Source organism: Phacochoerus africanus, chromosome 11 (assembly GCF_016906955.1).
Source record: "Phacochoerus africanus isolate WHEZ1 chromosome 11, ROS_Pafr_v1, whole genome shotgun sequence".
NCBI classification, from domain to species: domain Eukaryota; kingdom Metazoa; phylum Chordata; class Mammalia; order Artiodactyla; family Suidae; genus Phacochoerus; species Phacochoerus africanus.
Genome location: NC_062554.1, coordinates 89,060,841 through 89,081,383, shown reverse-complemented (window position 1 = coordinate 89,081,383; position 20,543 = coordinate 89,060,841).

Below are 20,543 nucleotides of genomic sequence, written 5' to 3'. Positions count from 1 at the left end.
GGGCTCCTTGGAAAATGAGTGTGATATCTGCGTAAGTTTGAAAGTTCTCTAGGAGCAAATTACCAGTACTTTAGAAATTTTACATTTGTCAAGAGAAATTTTCAATGGATTTCATATTCTTTCTTGGAAATGCTTCCGCAAAGAGATAATGTATGGAAAACCTGTTTCGTTTTGTTTTTTAAGTTTTTAAGTTAAATAAAATTGAAAATAAAATCTTCCCATCGGGAATATCGGGATCTTGATTTCAGTCCTTTTGCCAGTTTAACAGATACTGACACAGCTTAGCAACAATATACAGGTAACAGCAAATTGCTTATGGTGTCACCCTCATCTCCTCATTTCCCAGCACTGAAGACTAAGAACACATTTCCCAGGCCAATGGTCCCAATGTGGGATGGATTTTTTTTTTAACTTTTTATTTTTAAATAACTATAGAATCACAGGAAGTTGCAAAATAACACAGCCAGTTTCCACATATCTTTCACCCATTTTTCCTCAAATGTAACATCTTATACAAATATGATAGATTTCAAAACCAGGAAACTGATACTGGTACAATAAAAACCTTGCTTATTTACCAGATTTTACCAGTTTTGACAGGTACTCTAATGTGTGTGATATTCCACACAATTTTATCACAGGCAGATTTATTATCTTGAGGTCCACCCAAGTTATGCATGTATTTCAGTTGTTGATTTCTGTTGCTGAGTTGTAGTCCATGGTATGGATGCAATAGTTTAACCATTCATTCATAGAAAGATATATGAGTAATTTCCAATTTTTGGCTATTACAAATGAAACTGCTAGGAACATTCACATAGACATTTTGATATGGGTGTTAAGTTTTCCTTTCTCTAGAATAAATGCCCAGGAGTATCATTTCTGGGTTGCATGGTAGAATGTTTACATTTTTAAGGAACTATCAAAATATTTCCCAGAGTGACTGTACCTTTTTTGTTCCCACCAGCAATGCATGGGTCTGTCAGTTTATCTGTATCCTTGCCAGTACTTGGTGTTATCAATTTTTTTATATTATAATTCCAATTGGATTGTTTGCTTTTTTAAAAAAACTGATGAGTTTTGAGAGTTTTTTGTGAGGTATAAGGTTCACAAATGTTTCAGTCTGTAGCTTGCCTGTTCATCCATTTAAAAGGGTCATTCATTGAGCAAAAGGGTTTGAAGAAGCCCAATTTATTAATTTTTTTTCTTGTATGAATCGTGCTCTCTATGTCCTAAGAACACTTCATCTAGTCCTAGGTCCTGAAAATTTTCACCTATGTTTTCTTCTAAATGTTTACATATACCATATGCTACATACTAATACTTTTATCTAAATTCGTATCCCATGTACTTAAGGGTCTCAGGAGAAATAAACGACACACTTGAACAGAAAACTGAAAAAAGCTTAATAAAGTGGTATGGGAAGAGAAAAGAGAAACCAACAAGGGTGAAGCCCCCAGAGAGTAGCAACAATGAGACACTGTTACCACCCTTAGGGTTAATGGGGCACGGGAAGAGCAGGTACAAGGACCCAGAAGGAGCATCTATAGCTCAGGAAGTCCCCATGGCAGGAGCTGTGGTCTGCCTGTCAACCCAGCGGGGCAGGAGCTGATACATACCTTAACTTCTCTCTCTCTCCCTCCCTCTCTCTCTCTCCTTCTTCCTTCTTTCCTGCTGGCATCAGAGGCCAAAGTTTCATGTAGTCCATAAAGGGTATGTTATCAAGAAAAGTTGAATTTTAGGAAAGGTATCAGAATTCCTACATTTAGATTTTTAAAGTATAAACATAAGTAAAAACTAAGCAAGAGATAGAAAGAAAGAAATGAGAAATCAGATCCATGTTACATGTATTAATTCCATTTAAAATAAAGTATAAGCAGCACAAGAAATGCTTACTGCGAAAGCAAAGCAAGAACTTCAAGCTTCGCTGAAGTTATTTACTATCAGCTTTTCTTCTCTCCAAAGGCAAGCAACTCTCAGTGAGGTTGAGTAATGGCAGTGCTTTCCCCAGCCTACAGGCACTTTCTGGGCTGTCAAGCAGTAATTAACTTCGGTGGAGGTGGGGGTTGGGCAGAGGCTGCTAGGAAGGAGAGGGAGCCAGTGGATGGCAGATAGTTGTCATCTAGGCATTTTATCCATGCGAAGGAGGGTTCTTGCCAAGGGGTGTTAGAAAACAAGCAGAAGCAGAATCCTGAAAACTAAGACCAATAGAAGAGAGCATGACTGTGACCACCGCAGAGTCTCAAGGTCATATGGGGACACAGAATTCCAGATCTAAAAGCTGCCTACTTTTCTATTTTGATTAGGAGAGGGGTCTGCAGAACCCTATGCTGGGCTGGTGACAACTGCACCACCACCCCCAGCCCCACCTCCACCTGAAGGGAGATCTGAGGCTGTTTACGTTATACCTGTTTTAGTTTAGATCAGTCTGGAAAGTGGATAGCTTGAGCAGGTAAGGTCAAATGTGTCAGCTGAGAAACGCAAGGATGGGACACTGGCCCAGAGTCAAAGCGGATTACTTTGGATCAGAATTCTTTTTATTGATAAAACACCTATTTATCAGGTTTCTACTAAGAGTCAAGTGCTAGGAATACAATGTTAAGTAAGATCCAACTTTCATGGAGCTTACATTCTAGAAAGGAATGCCATTAGAGAAAAAGAAAGAAAAAAGATAATAGAGAAATGATGAATGCTATGAAGAAAATAAAACAGAGTAATTTGATCATACTGGGGATAAGTGATGGCAGGATTGCCATACAGATCTTTCTGAGAAGACGATTAGAGTTGAGACTTACTGACAGGATAGAGTGAGTGGATGCAGAGAGGGAAAATCTGGGAGAAACGGAAACAGCTAATGCAAATTAGCTGCAGCGGGCGTGATCTTAGAAAGAAATAGAAAGAAGTTGATGAGGCTGGAGCAGAGTTAGGAAGTCAAACAAATAAAATGAGAAAGGTGGAGGCTGGTGCCAGATCTTAGAGAACTTACTCCTAGTTACATCTCAAAGCTGCAACTCAGTGCTCATTAAGTGCAACCCACTAATAATGCCCTGGAGCTCCTGACAATTATCACAACCAGGTTGACTAATTTGTAGTCAAGAGCCACCTGACCTAAGACCATCATTACCATTTACCACCTGACTCAAAGACCATTACCTTTGAGGTAATCAGCATAAACACTACAGAGGACTGAGGATGAGTCGACTCCAGCATTGACTAGAGGATCACTCAAGATCTGCCAGGCTCTGGAGTGAATCATGTTCCTTTATGTCCACCCACTGGGGCCTGTCCCATTTAGTAATTACAGGGGCTCTACTTCAAAGTTTGCCTCTGTCCTAACCATCTAGCCAGAACCAGGACTCAGTAAGAATATACTCCAAATGCAGCTCTTAAGAAACTTTACCTTAAGACTTAACTTGGGCTGAGAACTTCCCCCATTGGCCTGAAGGGAATGAAATTCACCAGCTGTGGACCACAGATGTGCTTCCATCATGTTGCCACATTAATCCCCTCTCAAGGCATTCATCCCAGGGAGACACGGGGTTACAGAACTACCTGACACACTACCTCTAGAGATCTCTGGTGTTTTTTTGACCAGGCTTCCTGAGGTCTGCACAGAAGCAGAAGTCAAAGGAAGAAATATGGAGTTCCCGTCGTGGCGCAGTGGTTAACGAATCCGACTAGGAACCATGAGGTTGCGGGTTCGGTCCCTGCCCTTGCTCAGTGGGTTAACGATCCGGCGTTGCCGTGAGCTGTGGTGTAGGTTGCAGACGCGGCTCAGATCCCTCATTGCTGTGGCTCTGGTGTAGGCTGGTGGTTACAGCTCTGATTTGACCCCTAGCCTGGGAACCTCCACATGCCATGGGAGCGGCCCTAGAAAAGGCAAAAAGACAAAAAAAAAAAAGGAAGAAATATGTCTTTCTTGACCACCTTCACTGCTTAATGCAGTCACAGTGTTATCACAACCATAGGGCAGTTTCTCAAATACATCCTCTTCTAATTGGCTAAAAAATCCAGGAGAGTTCTGGTTCTACATATTAAAAAATTGGAAGTTACTACTTGGTGTTAACATGTAAAAAGCTATAGAGATTGAAAATTCAACAGCTCTTCTTGAATCTATAAGAGAGAGGTGGACACCAGTCAAATTGCCCCTCCCCACCAGCACCAAGATTGGAGAGACAGACTGGCAAATACAGGGAATCATGTCTTTCTGGAGCAGAGACACCCAGGCAGAAACCATGGTGGGAACCAATGCTAGGAGAGAAAAGCTGACTGTTAACTGATGAATTGCTGGAGGATTGGTATGGAAAAGTCTGAGATTTTAAAACTTCAGGAGTGAACTCAGTCATAAACAGGACTCCCCCACAATCTTGCAACACTTACCTCTAGGAGCTCCACCAGGTTTCCAAAGTAACTCAGAAAATTCCCCTCACGCTTCTGACCAGAGAAATGGAAAAGGAACCATTTTCAAATAGGTCAGAGCACTCTGTTTTTCTTAACAAGGCCTGCACTCAGCAGAAACTAGTTAACACTAGTTGGAGTGTTATCAGATTGGGTGAAGAAAAATATCCAACTCGAGCTCATTCTAGCCATAGTGTCCCACCTAAGGGGAGAGAATAAAAAACTGAGAAATTCTTGGAGTTCACAGTCCAGAGGCACAGGCTCACTAAAAGACTGAGACCTAATCACAGGATTATAGAATCCTGCCTCTCCCTCTGTTCCTTATCACCACATTGCTAAATATCTATTTATAGCAGCTCCTTCTACATGATGCATCATGTCTGGCTATCAAGAAAAAATTAAAAGGCATATCAAAAGACAAAAAAAAAAAAAAAGCCCCACAATCTGAAGAGACAAAGCAAGTATCCAAACCAGACATGGCAGGAATATCAGACTGGGAATTTAAAAACTGTGATTAATAAACTAATGGCTCTAATGAATAAAAAATATAGCTATCTAATCTAAAAAAAGATAGCTGTCTAATTAATATCAGCTTTATTATCTAATGCATAAAAAAGATAGCAAGCAAGAACAGATGGGCAATGTAAGCAGAAAAAGGGAAATCGTCAGAAAACACCTATCTTGCTAGAGATTAAAAAACACTGTAACATGGAGTTTCCGTTGTGGCATAATGGTTTGGGAATCCAACTGCAGCAGCTCAGGTCGCTTCAGAGGTGCTGACTTAACCCAGCACAGTGGGTTAAAGGATCCAGCATTGTAGTAGCTGTGGCATAGGTCACAACTGAGGCTCATATTCAATCACTAGCCCAGGAACTTCCATAAGCTGCAGGTATGGCCATAAAAAAAACAACAAAACAAAAAATCCACTATAACAGAAGTGAAGAACACCTTTGATGGGCTTATTAACAGACTGGAGATGGCTAAGGAAGAAACCCCTGAACTAGAGGATTATATCAATAGAATCTTCAAAAACTGATGCAAAGAGAACAAAAACTAAAAGGAAAGCAACAGAACAGAATATCCAAGGACTGTGGGACAACTACAAGAGGTGTAATGTACATGAAATGGGATTGCCAGAAAAGAAGAAAGAGAGAAATGAACACAAGAAATATTCAAGACAATAACAACAGATAATTTCCTCAAATTAATATCAGCTACCATACCACAGCTCTGGGAAGCTCAGAAAAGACCAAGCAGGATAAGTTCCCCCCAAAATTACACCTAGTCATAAATTTTCAAACTACAGAATATCAAAGATAAGGGGAAAGTCCTGAAGGAAGCCAGAACCTTACCAATAGAGGAACAAAGATAAGAATTCATCCATCTTCTCCTCAGAAACTGTGTGAGCAAGAAGAGAGTGGAATGAAATACTTGAAATGTTGAGAAAAAAAAAAACCCACCCTAGAATTCTGTACTCTCTGAAATTATCCTTCAGAAGTGAAAGAAAAATAAAGACTTTCTCAAACAAAAATTGAAGAAACTTTTGAGCTGCTTTGTAAAAAATGTGGAAAGTTCTTTAGAGAGAGAGAAAAATAAAGGTGACAAACTTGGATCTATATAAAGAAAGAGAGTCCATCAAAGAAATAATAAGTAAACGTAAAATTAAAACATTTATTTTTCTTATTCTTTTATTGATCTAACAGATAACAGCTTGTTCACAAAAATAATACCAACAATGTACTGGATTATGTATGCTTATGTATATACACAAAAAATTAATCTCAATGGATTTATACCCTTCACAATAATTAACTCAAAATGGATATCAGACCTAAAAATATAAACTCTTATACTATAAGGAGATATAAAACTATAAAACCCCTAGAAGATAACATAGGAGAAAATCTAGATGGGTTTTGTGATGACTCATTAGATACGATACCAAAGGCATGATCCATGAAATTAATTAATAAGCTGATCTCATTAAAATTAAAAACTCCTGTGGAAGACAATGTCAAGAGAATGAGAAGATAAGTTACAGACTTGGAGAAAATTTTTACAAAAGATACAACTGATAAAGCACCGTTATCCAAATAACACAAAATTTTTAAAACTCCCCAATAAAAAAAACAAGCCAGTTTAAAAAATGTGCCAAAGACATTATCAGACACCTAACCAAAGAAGATATGTAGATGGCAAAAAATACGAAAAAATGCTCCACATCATATGGCATCAGGGAAATATAAATTAAAACAACAATGAGATACTACTACACTTCTACTAAAGTAACCAAAATCCAGAAAACTAACAACACCAAATGCTGGTAAGGATGAGCAAGAGAAACTCTCATTTGCTGCAGGTGGGGATGCAAAACGGTACAGCTACTTTGGAAGATAGTTTGGTGCTTGTTTATAAGATTAAACATACTTTAATACATGATCCAGCATTCATGCTCCTTGGTTTTTAACCTAAAGAAACTGAAAACATATGTCCTCACAAAACCCCAAAAGTAAATGTTTATGGCATCTTTATGCGTATTTGCCAAAATTTAGAAGCAACCAAGATGTCCTTCAATAGGTAAATGGATACATAACCTGTGGTACATACAGACAATGGAATATTATACAGCACTAAAAAGAAATGAGCTATGGAGCCGTGAAAAGTCATGGAGAAATCTTCAATTTCTCCATGTTACTGATTGAAAGAAACCAGTCTGAAAAGGCTAGATACCATATGATTCAAATTATACAACATTCTGGAAAAGGCAAAACTATGGAGAGAGTAAAATGTTCAGTGATTGCCAGGAGTTGGGAGGAAGAGGGGGATGAATAGATGGAACACAGAGGATTTTTAGGCAGTGAAAATATCCCGTATGGTGCCATAATGATGGATATGCATCATTATACATTTATGGAAAACTATAGATTATACAATGACAAAAGTGGATTGAAACATAAACTATGGAATTTGGGTGATTACAATGTATTAGTGTAAGTTCATCAATTGTAATAAACATCCCACTCTTGTGGGGGATATTGATAACAGGAAGCCTATACATGTCAGGGGTGGGAGATATATGGGAAATATCTGTAGCTTCCCTTCAATTTTGCTGTGAAGCTAAAAAATTGTTCTAAAAAATAGTCTTAATTAAAAAAAAAAATCTAGGAGTTCCCGTCGTGGCGCAGTGGTTAACGAATCTGACTAGGAACCATGAGGTTGCGGGTTTGGTCCCTGCCCTTGCTCAGTGGGTTAACAATCCGGCGTTGCAGTGAGCTGTGGCATAGGTTGCAGACGTGGCTCGGATCCCGCGTTGCTGTGGCTCTGGCGTAGGCCGGTGGCTACAGCTCTGATTCGACCCCTAGCCTGGGAACCTCCATATGCCGCGGGAGCGGCCCAAGAAATAGCAAAAAGACAAAAAAAAAAAAATCTGGGTAAGACAGTAATGTTATATAGACATACATGTTGGTTGGTATTATGGTTCCAAATTAAAAAAAAAAAAATTCTCTGGATTCCTATAGTTGCAGCTACTAGTGGAATCCTTCCCATCTCTACCCCAAAGCTTCACAGTTATTGAAGGATTGTGTTTAACAATTACATGTCTGTTGCTGTCTCAGTCCCTCAAAATGATTTTGAAGGACATTAAAAGACCATCATAAGTATTTATGAATTGGCTTCCATTAAAGTATTTGGAACTATTCTTTAAGCAAATGCTAAGCAAATTTCTCCTGTTGTTAAAAAAAAAAAAAAAAAAGAATCGCTTTCTTACCTCTACAATCAGCAATGATACCTATTTAGAATTTTGAATATTTTTGTCAATCTATTACCTGAATTATTAGCACTAGATATAGGCTCATGAGGAAAAATTATGTAATTAGCAAAAAGTCTAATAATATTCTTTAAATATTCAAAGTACCATATTCTCTAGTAACAAATATTTGCAACATGTTCATGAAAAAAGACCTATACAATCTAATATAATCAAAATGCACTTCAAGATTAAAATCTTCATTTAAATGATCCATGTTGCCTGACCCTCCTTCAGAAAGTTCAAGGCTTTTTGTGGAAAAGCCCTTCTTAGAACGCCCTAAATTGAATAGCCACAATTGAATAGCAATTTTCTACATTCCACTAGGAGTCATGTTGGTCTGCCTTTTTCAGATGTCATCAGTTTATCTGGTTAAAACTCATGCCTCTCCTGATTGACCCTTCCTACCCCATGAATATGTCAAGTCAAAGACACTTTTTAAGGAAATGTCCTTCTTTGGAGAGGTTGGCCCTGGTCCCTTCCCTCCTGATGGGCAGGACCATCATTTCTCAGGAAGAAAGATAGAGGGAATATGAGAAGGAAAAAGAAATTCCCTGACCAAGGCCTATAAGTGGACGGGAAATTTTTCTTTTTTCTTAGCAATTCAGAGATCCTGACTGGCATCACCTCCCAGGACTCCAAATGCTTCCTTTCTTGTTATAATCCTCTTAAGTTCTTTTTTTCTCCATTCCCCCTGTTATTCTGTCAGTGTTTCTCACTCATTCTCTGCTGGGCTTGGTGCCCCTCCTCCACCCTGCAAACCTCACCCAGGGACAAGGAAAGAGGCCTGGGAGGCTTTCAAGTTTATGACCCATTATAGGTGAAGGCTGGGAGGTGTTCGGTGCAGAATTAATCAGTTATCTTAACACTAAAGACAGTACGGGTAGGATTTGTGGATAGCTAAATGTCACGGCTTATTTGAATTTTTGAGGAAAAAAGAAAATCAGTTTTATGAATCATTGATCAGTACTTTAAACAACAAAGAAAATCCCCAAAATTGCCCACCAGAGCAGATCAATTAAGAAAGGGGGGAAAAAACTCAAAAGAATATTATTTGCTCAAATGAGCAAAACTAAAGGCAAGGTACATCAATGCTACTGCATAAATTTTAAATGAAACAAAGAGATGCGCTTTATGTCTGGATGAGGCTCATGAAACTGACGCTAAGATTCCATATTCAGAGTTAATCACAAAACCATGGAATGTGGATTAAGCTACTGTGAAAGGTAAAATACAAAGCAACAGGATAGAAAAATTTTAATCAGGAACAAAGATTACCATAATCCCCAAATGGGCTTACTTTTGAAAGAAGAGACATTTGTAGAGGACAAACATTCTTAAAACAATAGGAGTGGTGTATAAAATTAATCCAAGTAAGATGTAGGCTAATGTTTCAGTGACTAAGGAGAGGTACTTTCTAAAAGCGATGTTTTTCCACATGGAGCAAAACTAACTTTATTCATCTGCTTGGCTTGGTCCAATTTTTCTAAGATTAGAATGTGAGCTTTCGAAGGTAAGGTTTTCTTCATGCTTCAAGTCTTCTAATACGCAGGGATTACCTGATTAATAAAAACTTAAGTCATTCTCCTAATACTCTTATATCCCTGGGCTCTCTTAAGGTATGGTTATTACTGTTATTACTCTTCTACTCCTTTTTCCTAGACATTGAGAGAAAATTCCACATAATGAGTGCAAAAATGAAAATCAGGGGCAATTATAAAAAAATCATTACAGTTTGACAACAATCACACCATTCAACAATAATAATAGTGCATATCATGAGAAAAAATAAATTGGTTATTTTAAAAGTAAATGTTTTTTGGAGTTCCCATTTTGCTCAGCAGATTAAGAACCCAACTAGTGTCCATGAGGGTGCGGGTTTGATCCCTGGCCTCGCCCAGTGGGTTAAAGATCCAGAGTTGCTGTGAGCTATTGTGTAGGTCGCAGACGTGGCTCGGATCTCGCGTTGCTGTGGCTGTGGTATAGGCTAGCAGCTCTGATTCAACCCCTAGCCTGGGAACTTCCAGATGCCACAGGTGGGGTCCTAAAATAAATAAACAAATAAATAAATTTACTTATTTTTTAAAATGCTTTTTTCTTCTTTTCCCAAGAAGAGGCAAAATGTCTACAGGTTTCTTCTCACCTGTGAGAACAGGCACACAGACACAGGACAAACAAGCTCCTTTAGTGGGGAGATCTGTCCATGGAATTGTAGAAAATTAAGGGTTTCTTCTCTACAGAACATTTTAAAAAATTATGAGAATCTTGGATAAAAAAGCCAGTATCACAGTAAACAAAAGTAAATTTTAAAGAAGCCTATTCTAAAAGAATAAGAGCAAATTATAAAAATTAACGTAATTTTGGAAACTAGTATATTAACAACATAGGAAATTTTATGAGTTTAATACAAGATACTTTTATGAGTTTAATACAATAATACTGCGTAAATATGTAGATTATGATAATGAAAACATAGGGTTTAGCTTATTTCATTCCTGTGACAAAGTCTGTTATATTTATCATCACATTTTAGTTACATTTGTAAAACACATGGAACTCTCTAGAATAGACTTGGAAAAGTGAACGGTAAATGTAAAGGACAAAACATCTTTATACGGAGCTCAACTCTTCGTTGAGCAAATACACATTAATACCTTATAAAGAGACAGCAATTTCACTTACATGATAATAATACTATAATAATAACAATCTTGCATTTATACAAGGTTTTTCACATTCCAAAGTGCTTTTACATTTATTATGGTTTCTTTGATATCTCCAAATAGTAGGTATATAGCTTTGGCCCCTGAGGAAAATGTATTCTTCATTCAAAAGATTCCTGGGTGGAGTACTTGTTGTGGCTTAGCTGGTTAAGAAACCAAAATGGTGTCCTTTGGGACACGGATTTGATCCTGGCCTCCCTCAGCAGATTAAGGATCCAGCATTGCCACAAGCTGCAATGTAGGCTGCAGATGCAGCTCAGATCAGGTGTTACTGTGGCTGTGGTGTAGGCTGGCAGCTCAGATTCGATTAGTTTCCCCTAGCTAGGGAACTTCCATATTCCATAGTTGTGGCCTTAAACAAGAAAAAAAAAAAAAAAAAAAAAAGATTCCTGGGCTATTTGGCTTTGTTTGAGAAAACTCTGCCCAAATCAAGCATGAGTTTTGCTCTTCACATAGCACGATAAGGTAGCAATCCAATGGAATATGAAGGTAGGTTTAAATTGCTATGAATCATTGAAAGAAAAAGTATATTGAAATAACAAATTATTTTACCTTTGAGATATAATTCTACAAATCAACTAAATAATATAGTTAGTGGAAACTGCTAGCAGTCTACCAAAATCTATTTTCCTTGTTTTTCTGGGCACATGATTAGAGAGCTAGACATTCCCAGCATCCCTTGGAGTTAGGTACCAGCTTGGAATGTGAGTAGAAGTGACAAATGCCACTTGACCTAAGCCTTAAGACACTGGGCATTTTTCCTTATGTCTACTTTCCCCTTCCCAGTTTAAGGAAACTGGCCTGGAGGCAATCCCACTTGGACCAAGCAGATAGTAATAAGGCCCTAGGGGATGCTTGTGCAAACTAAAGAAAGGTACCTGGGTCCTTGAACGATCTCATGGAGCCACGCTGCCCTGAACTGTTCTCCTTGTTACATATAAGAGAGAAAAATAAACCTCTGTGTTCTTCCCGCCATTGTATTCAGCATCTGTTTGTTATACTGTCTTGTCTTTAATATAATACACTTTCCTTGAAGACTCAGATTTTTCTCATGATAATGAATGTCATAAACGTGTGAGGACCTAGGTAAAGGATAGAGGATACAGGCCATAACTGTTAAATGGGACAAAGTTCACATATCCAAAGTGGTATCCAATTAAGATTAACACTAACCAGTTAAGGTAACCATCCATGAATCCTTATAAATGCTAGTAATATTAACAGATGAATTTTGGTCATCTCGAGCAATTCAACACAGAGTTTATTAGAGGAAACTAAAAAACAAAGGGAATAAAATGCCATCAATGTTTTTACATATGAAAAGATTTGGAACTTATCTGAAAATTGTTAACATTTAGTAAGTGTAGCCAAAGTATTCAGTCTTGGGATCTTTACAGTGATCTCCACATTTATCCAGAAATCAGTCTGGGAAAATGCAATGCATACTTTTTATCTTATATCTGACATTCAAGCACTTTTTGAGGTAATTTTCAGCCTCATTCCTTTATTGCTGGCTTTGCAACCCTGATTTTGTGACATAGCAAGTCTTTGAGGCTGCTTACCTACTAGAAATGTTTATATTTACTTGTGGAATCTTTATTTGCTTGTGAAATCTGCTTCTAGTTACTGTGGAGAGGGAAAATGCTATGACATTTTTAAGCAGAGAGGGGCTTTTGGATAAAAAAGTAATAGAAATTTAAAAGAGAAAGATTCTACTATGTAAGACTATCTCATAAATAACAACAACAAATATTGAGTGCTTATTATGTGTGAGGCACTATTTTAAATACTTTACATGTATTAACTCCTTTTCTTTTTTACAACCGCCTTGCAGGTAATGGCAGAACTAAGATCCAGCCAAGACAGCTGGGTCTTATTAATGAAAACCCTCCTCTGTCTTATAGAAACTAGAAGAGTAAAAAGAGTAATAGTTAGTAACATGTTGTTATATATTATAGAATGTTTTCATATATATTATTAAACTGAATCCCCATAGCTCCATGAGGCAGAAAGTATTATATCTGTTTCACAGATTGGGAAACATTTGAAGAATTCTATCACTCATCAAACATTATATAATAGGAAATTGGCAGATTAAGGGCATAGGCTTCAAACCTAAATTTTCTAATCCCAGACCATCCCCCTTCATTTAAAAAAGTTATCAGAATTTTATTTGTCCAAAATATAAATAAGGTCTGATAATATCTTTTCCTTTGTTGTTTCCTACTCTCCCAACATACAGCACAGTGCCTGCCTGTACAAATAGGGGTTGAATAAATATTGAGTGAATGCGTACATGAATGAAGTAGGCATCATCACTGCTATGGCTCTGGTTACTTCTGTGGTGTTGGTTTGATCCCTGGCCCGGGATTCTGCATGTTGCAGGCATGGCCAAAAAGAAAAAAGAAAACCCTGGAAAAGAGTAGTAGAAATAATCCTTTTCCCTTCCTTCCTCCCTCCCTCCTTCCTTCCTCCATCCTTCCCTCCCTTCCTTCCTCCCTTCCTTCCTTTCCTGCTGTCCTTTAAGAGATCTCCTTCATGAAGAAATGTCTTATTGGTTTTCCTTTATTTTACAAACGCTAGTAAATATGCTTTTCTCTGACCTCTCTCTGACACTTCTAAATCCCAGCGAGTTGATTCCTTGGTAGAATGATTTTTAATTGAAAGGTCTCTGATGACATTCTGTGGGTTCTTTAGTATTTGACAACAGAATCTGATGGCTTTGGCATTGGCCAATTCTTTCTCCCATGTATCAGCCAAACAAGGTCTATGTATTTCACAAAAGAATACAGTTCTTATTTACATGCAACTTTTTAAGGAAAAAAAAACTTCAGCAATCCAGTCCTTTGTTTTCTCTGGATTCATTTAAACAGCTATTTTGAGTGTTGATTCACTATAAGGAACATTGATCATGTTTAGATTATTTATCACCCACTGTGTCATGTGCTAAGTTTATAAAGATAAGGTCTCTTCCATAAGGATATCTCAGTTTGGAAAAGAAAGTGATCATGAACCAACTCCATGTCATAAGACAAATTCAGTTCGAGAACCCAAGAGATAGGGCTGGCAGTCTTCAGACAATGAAGAGGCAGGATGGGAAAAGGAAGAAGCAAGTTAAAGAGGTTGTCAGCAAGAAGGGACCTAAAGGGTGTGTAGGATTCCACTAAGCAGGAGAGGGAGTGAAGCATTCCAACAAGTGAAGAGCATAGGCCAGAGCTTAGGGTTGTTGGCGTGTTCTACTACAAGGTAGCACTGATTACCGATAGTCCACCCTTTTCTATGGGAATTTACCCTGTTCATATTCTACCCCTCTCACCCATTGCCAAGGCCTTTCCCTTTACCCTATACCTAACAATTCAAAAAGGGAACTCGATAAGTGGTTCCACGTTCTACTTCATGTGTTCCTAATTTTCATGCACCCATTATTCCATTTAAAAGGAATTTCATTCCAGCCCTCTGTCCAGCTCCAGGGTAGGGGAATCAGAAATGACAAAACTTAACCAGGGGCGATTCTTTGCCATTCAGATCATAGACTTTACAAGGGTTCTGTGAAAGCTCATTACCAGAGAGGCATTTGTTATGGGGTACAAGTTGGCAAAGAGTGGTTGCTGGAAAGGGCAAAGTTGAGGCAGCTCTAACATCCTGCTGGAGCAGTGAGCTAGGACCACAGCCTCTGCTTACACCCTACTGTACTGTTCTGGTAGTAGTGTCATACACTGACCTCAGTTCTACCCAGCCATGTATTCCAGTGCTGTTCCTTTATACCATCAAAGCAATGAAATTGGGTTACTCAAGGCCCTAAGACATCCATCTCTGATTCTTTGGTAAATTCGTCACTAATTCCACTTGCACTTACCCAAATATCCTCATCCTTACTTAATCAAAACCACTTCTCTGTTCACTTTGTTTGGTTAAGTTGGTATGCCTAGTCTAGACCCTGTATCTGGGCACTTTCTTATTAGCTATACCGTTGCAGCAGATGGTAAATCCTTAATCAATAATTAATCTCATAAATACTACATCATAAGTCAACAACACACCTATAAATTTTTTTTAAATAATTACCCTCATATGTGTTAGATTCTTAAAATGTAACAGTGATTAATATTAATACAAAACCAATAACTATAAATATTAAGTGGACAATCTTGGCAGATTATTTAATTCAATTTATTAATTTTTCTTATATTCTGTAAAAATGAACTTGATTCAAATATGCAAAATAATTATTTTTCTGTCACACCCTAGTCAGGTTATTTATCATTCTTTCTACAGAAATCACTGCATATAAAAGTCAAAGATTTATGGATCTCTTTTAAAAATAAATAATTAATTGAATGCAGGAGATGAAGTATTGTAAACTTCATAAAAATCAGCTGTATCAATACTTCTTGCTCATACTATTTGAGATGCTTTTGGTTATTTAACAGTTCTATGGAATCATGCTCCATCAATGGGAGGATAAAGGGTCAAAAATGGAAGAGACAAAAATGCATGTGGCTCAATAGGATCAACGGTGTCTCTGCAGTGGCAGGTATTGGGGTTCAAGCCCCAGCCCAGCTCAGTGGGTTAAGCATCTGGTGTTGCTGCAGCTGTGGCATAGGTTGTAACTCCAGCTCAGATTCAGTCTCTGGCCAGGGACCACATATGTCATGAGGCCGCCAAAAAAGAAAAAAAAAAATGCATATAAGAGGAGGAAAGTGATTTGTAAGACTGTGCTAAACTGGTAGTGAGATTCATAGTTAAATGACATTTATTCAAAGATTAAATAATAAATTAATAAATGGATTGTTTTATTTTATTATTTTTTGGCCGCTCCTGTGGCTGTTGAAGTTCCCAGGCCAGGTTTTGAACCCAAGTCACAGCAGTGACCTGAGCCACTGCAGTAACAATGCTGCATCCTTGAGCCACTGTGCCAAAAGAAAACTCCTAAATGGATTATTTTAAATTTAAAAATTACAAATTGCAAGATAAATTGTGCTCAGCTTTTTAAGTGTTCTGAGTTTTTTTTTTTTGCTGTTGTTGTTTGTCTTTTTGCCTTTTCTAGGGCCACTCCCTCAGCATATAGAGGTTCCTAGGCTAGGGGTCTAATCGGAGCTGTAGCCACCAGCCTACGCCAGAGCCAGAGCAACGCCGGATCCTTAACCCACTGAGCAAGGCCAGGGATCGAACCCACAGCCTCATGGTTCCTAGTCAGATTCGTTAACCACTGAGCCATGACAGGAACTCCTTTTTTAAAACATATTTAAGTTCAATGATAATAGCAAGACACAAGACATATAAGCCAAAGTCAACAGCCATTTAACTGACCACGTAAACTGGCTTCCTGCTGCCTTGCTGACACAGAAGGGTAAAAAGGATTGTGAGGAACTTGTACATTACATTTGAAATGACAATATTGTGGTTAATGCTAAACCACAATGTTCACGTTATAAATTTAAACTATTGGTCTCTCGGCGAGAGACAGTATAGTGAAAACAGAGCAACACTCCCTCTGTGTCACTGGATGAGGCAGGAACCTGTGATATTCTCCTCCAAAGGTCTTATGAATTATTTGGTTGGGATTGCAAAATCATAGCCTGGGATCTGGCAATAATTCAAAACGGCTTTAAGAAGGAGTATAAATTGGGATCAGGCAATAATTCAAAATGGCTTTAAGAAGGATTATACATTGGGATCAGGCTGAATTTTTTGAAAGATTGTTTTTTGATCCTGAGATATGCTCAGACACTTTAATCTAGTATCTATGTCTTAGAATTTGATTGTTGTGGTTGTTGCCACTTCATTATAAATAAGAAAAGTATTCACCCATGATGAATGAGGATATTTATATGTAAATAGAAGATGTTTTGCTTTGGCAAACCACTATTTCTGGGATTAACGTGTATATGATTTTTCCAAGTGCTACAATAGCCACTAATATATATATATACACACATATATATACACACACATATATATATATACACACATATATATATAAAGAAAAGGAAAGAAAGAAATCAAGGTGTTAAAAGAACCAAAGACACTATGTATTTTGAATATTAATTTCATCCTATTTTACGTTCAATATTTCATGTTCCAAAAGAAATTTTAAAAATTAGAAGTAGTCTATCTTAAAGGATTCTATATGTTCATCTAAATCATAACTTTGCAATGATATTTTAAGGAAAAATGTCATCATCAAAATATTTCAGCAAGCATATCTTATCCACAAAATCAGTATTTCATCATGCTTTTTTTTTTTAGAACATGATAAACCCTGTCTAATGTTGCAAATTAACTCAAAGCTTGATCTTCCTCAACTTAACCGAAAGTGATAGAAATTAAAAGTGATATGGATAAGAATTATTAGACCCATATAAAAAATTAAAGTTCATTACAAAAATTTCAAACTTCAATTTCACCTGTTTGATGTTCATTTAATTCATCTGAGTACTCAGTATTTTCTATGTGCAAGACCAGATAAGGTATCCTGGGAGGAAAATAAAAAGGTACTGTTACTGCTCTCAAAGAACTTTCACACTAATGAGGGAGACGAAGTTCAAGGAGGTGATTAATTTTAGCTTCTTAGCAACCCAGCAATCACCATCTTTGATTCTCGTACTTGTATATGTCATTTAGACCCCAAGTTGATTCCAGATCTACTTTCAAAAGGGACAAATATTTCAAATTTCCATAAAATATTTTCTTTAAGAGTTGTCTCAGGAAAAATTCTGTTTTAAGAAATTGTTAAACCTTGAAACCACAATGAGATATTACCTCATACCTGCTAGAATGGCCATCATAAAAAGATAAGAGATAACAAATGCTTGTGCGAATTTGCAGGAAAGGAAACCCTTGTGCACTACTGGTGGGATTATAAATCAGTATATTCGCTATGGAAAACAGATGGAAGTTCTTCCAAAAATTAAAAATATAACTACCATATGATCCAGCACTTCCACTTCTAAGAATATATCTAAAGGAAATAAAAACACTAACTCAAAAACATATCTGCATTCCTATGTTCATAGAAGCATTATTTATAATAACCAAGACAGAGAAACAATCTACGGATTCATCAACGGATGAATGGATAAAGAAGTTGTGCTGTGGAGTTCCCGTTGTGGCTCAGTGGTTAAAGAACCTGACTAGTATCCATGAAGACACGGGTTTGACCACTGGCCTCGCGCAGTGAGTCAGAGATCCAGCGTCGCCATGAGCTGTGGTGTAGGTTGCAGATGTTGCTCGGATCCTGTGTTCCTGTGGTTGTGGTATAGGCTGGCAGCCGTAGCTCTGATGCAACCCCTGCCTGGAAACCTCCATATGCTTCAGGTACAGCCCTAAAAAGACAAAACACACACACACACACATACAAAAGTTGTGCTGTGTTACATATTACATATTATTCAGCCACAAAAAATAAGGAAGTCCTACCATTTATAACAACATAGATGGATCTTGAAGGCATTGTGCTAAATGAAGTCAGACACAGAAGGACAAATACGGTATGATCTCATTTACGTGTGGGACCTAAAAAACAAATAAACACCAAACTCATAGAAAAAGATCACATTCGTGGTTACCAAAAGTGGGAGTGAGGGGATGGGTATTTGTAGAAAGGTGGTCAAAAGGTATAAACTTCTCCTTATAAGATAAATAAATAAGTACTAGGGATATAATGTACAACATGGTGAGTACAATTAACACAGCTATATGATAAACAGGAAAGTTAAGAGTAGTTCTAAGAGTTGTCATCACAGGGGGAATTTTTTTTAATCAATATGAGACAATGGATGTTAACTAGACCTACTGTGGTAAACATTTCACCATGTATGTAAATCAAACCATCAAGCTGCACATCTTAAACTTATGCAGCAATATACACAATCATTTCTCAATGAAACTGGGGGAAAAAACACTATGCAGGTTTTTAGAAATTATGCTTGATGATTAACATTTAATAAAATTATGTCATTAACAAAAACGAGGAGTGCCTGTGTGGCACAGTGAGTTAAGGATCCAGTGTTATCACCGCAGTAGATGGGCGTCACTGCTATATAGCAGTTTCAATTCCCAGCCCAGGAACTTTAACATGCCATGGGTGGAGCCAAAAAAAAAGTAACATTTAAACATATCCTTTTGGCAATAATGTTTCTAACCTATTCACAATTTTTGAGGTGCTGTACAAATTTTCACTTGGTGCTACAATATACTTATGGATATAAGTCCAAATAAAAATATGAAAGGACTCCGAGGAAGTCACCAGACAAGTGAAATTCAACCACTTCCCCAAATCCCAATTAATATATCCCCTAGACTTACTTATAAAATCCCACAGTAGCTACAATTTAAGAAATGAAAGAATAGTAGGAAAGTCACCATCTGTAGATCGGGTCTCTGGAAGTGTGGCAAATACCAAAGTGAGACATGCTGGAGAAACACTATAATCCTCTGAGCAACCACAGTGGAGGGAAGATGCAGAAGAAGTGCCGGCAACTTCTATTTACTTGTATTCTCTGCAAAAATTGATGCCTGGCAAGTATAGAGCAAATGGTAAAGCCAAACAGTCTGCTTTAGGTACTTACAAAGGTTTATTCTTCACAACTATATGAAATTTATGCTAATATATTCTCCTTTCACAAATAAGGAAACTGAGCATTAGAGAATTAGGTAATTCACCTAAGATGACCATGAACAAGAGCCAACATTCAAATCACTGCACTCTTAGCTAGTACAGTCCACCTTAAATTTTTCAGGACTATGTCAGCCATTGTGGTCATACTATACCTGTCTGTGGTATTCCAGTATCAGGAAGTCACAGGATAATGAACAGATCGGGGCAACTCAAACAAGTTAATGAAGAATCAATATGATATGGAAATCCCATATTCCTATATTCAGGGACACTGAAAAAATGTGGAGTCAGAGGTAATATGCTGTACAGATGGAGTATGGAATTTGAAATCATGTTTATCAAGTGCCTCCTGAGCTGGACCCCAGAGAACTAATTCCAGTCTGCTATTCACTTGCAAGTTGGTATCCAAAACCAACAAGCCAAGTGCTTTAGCAACTAGAGGCCCATTCATTAAGATTAAGATCGAGGAAGTTCCCAGGTGGCACAATAGGTTAAGGATCCAGCATTGCCACAGCTGTGGCACAGGTTGCAAATGTGGCGCCGGTTTGATCCCCAGCCCAGGAACTTTCACATGCCTTCACCTGCTGTAGGTGAAGCCAGAAAACAAACAAACAAAAGACTGAGATTGAGATTAGAATATTTTCTAATAGAATATTTCCTCCTAGGAGAGGATTCTAGAGACACTGAGAGAAATCAAAAGGGCTACTGTCAAGAAAGACAGGAAAATGTCATTGCCCTTTCCATGAGGAAATTTTTTAAAAGGTACATGCCAATGCAATCAGCCTCAAGTCACCTCTCAGAGAGAGGAGAAGTTCCAGAGGAGAGGTGGTTGCTCCACATAGTCTAGGAGGGACTGGCCTAAACCAAGCCTAACTTTCCCCTGGATATACCTAGGTGCTATTCTTCCGGAAGCCTTGTTCATATTTGCATTATGTCCTTGATAGCATTGTTAATAAATGCATACAGACAGATCTCCCTGCTGGACGGCTTGAGGGTA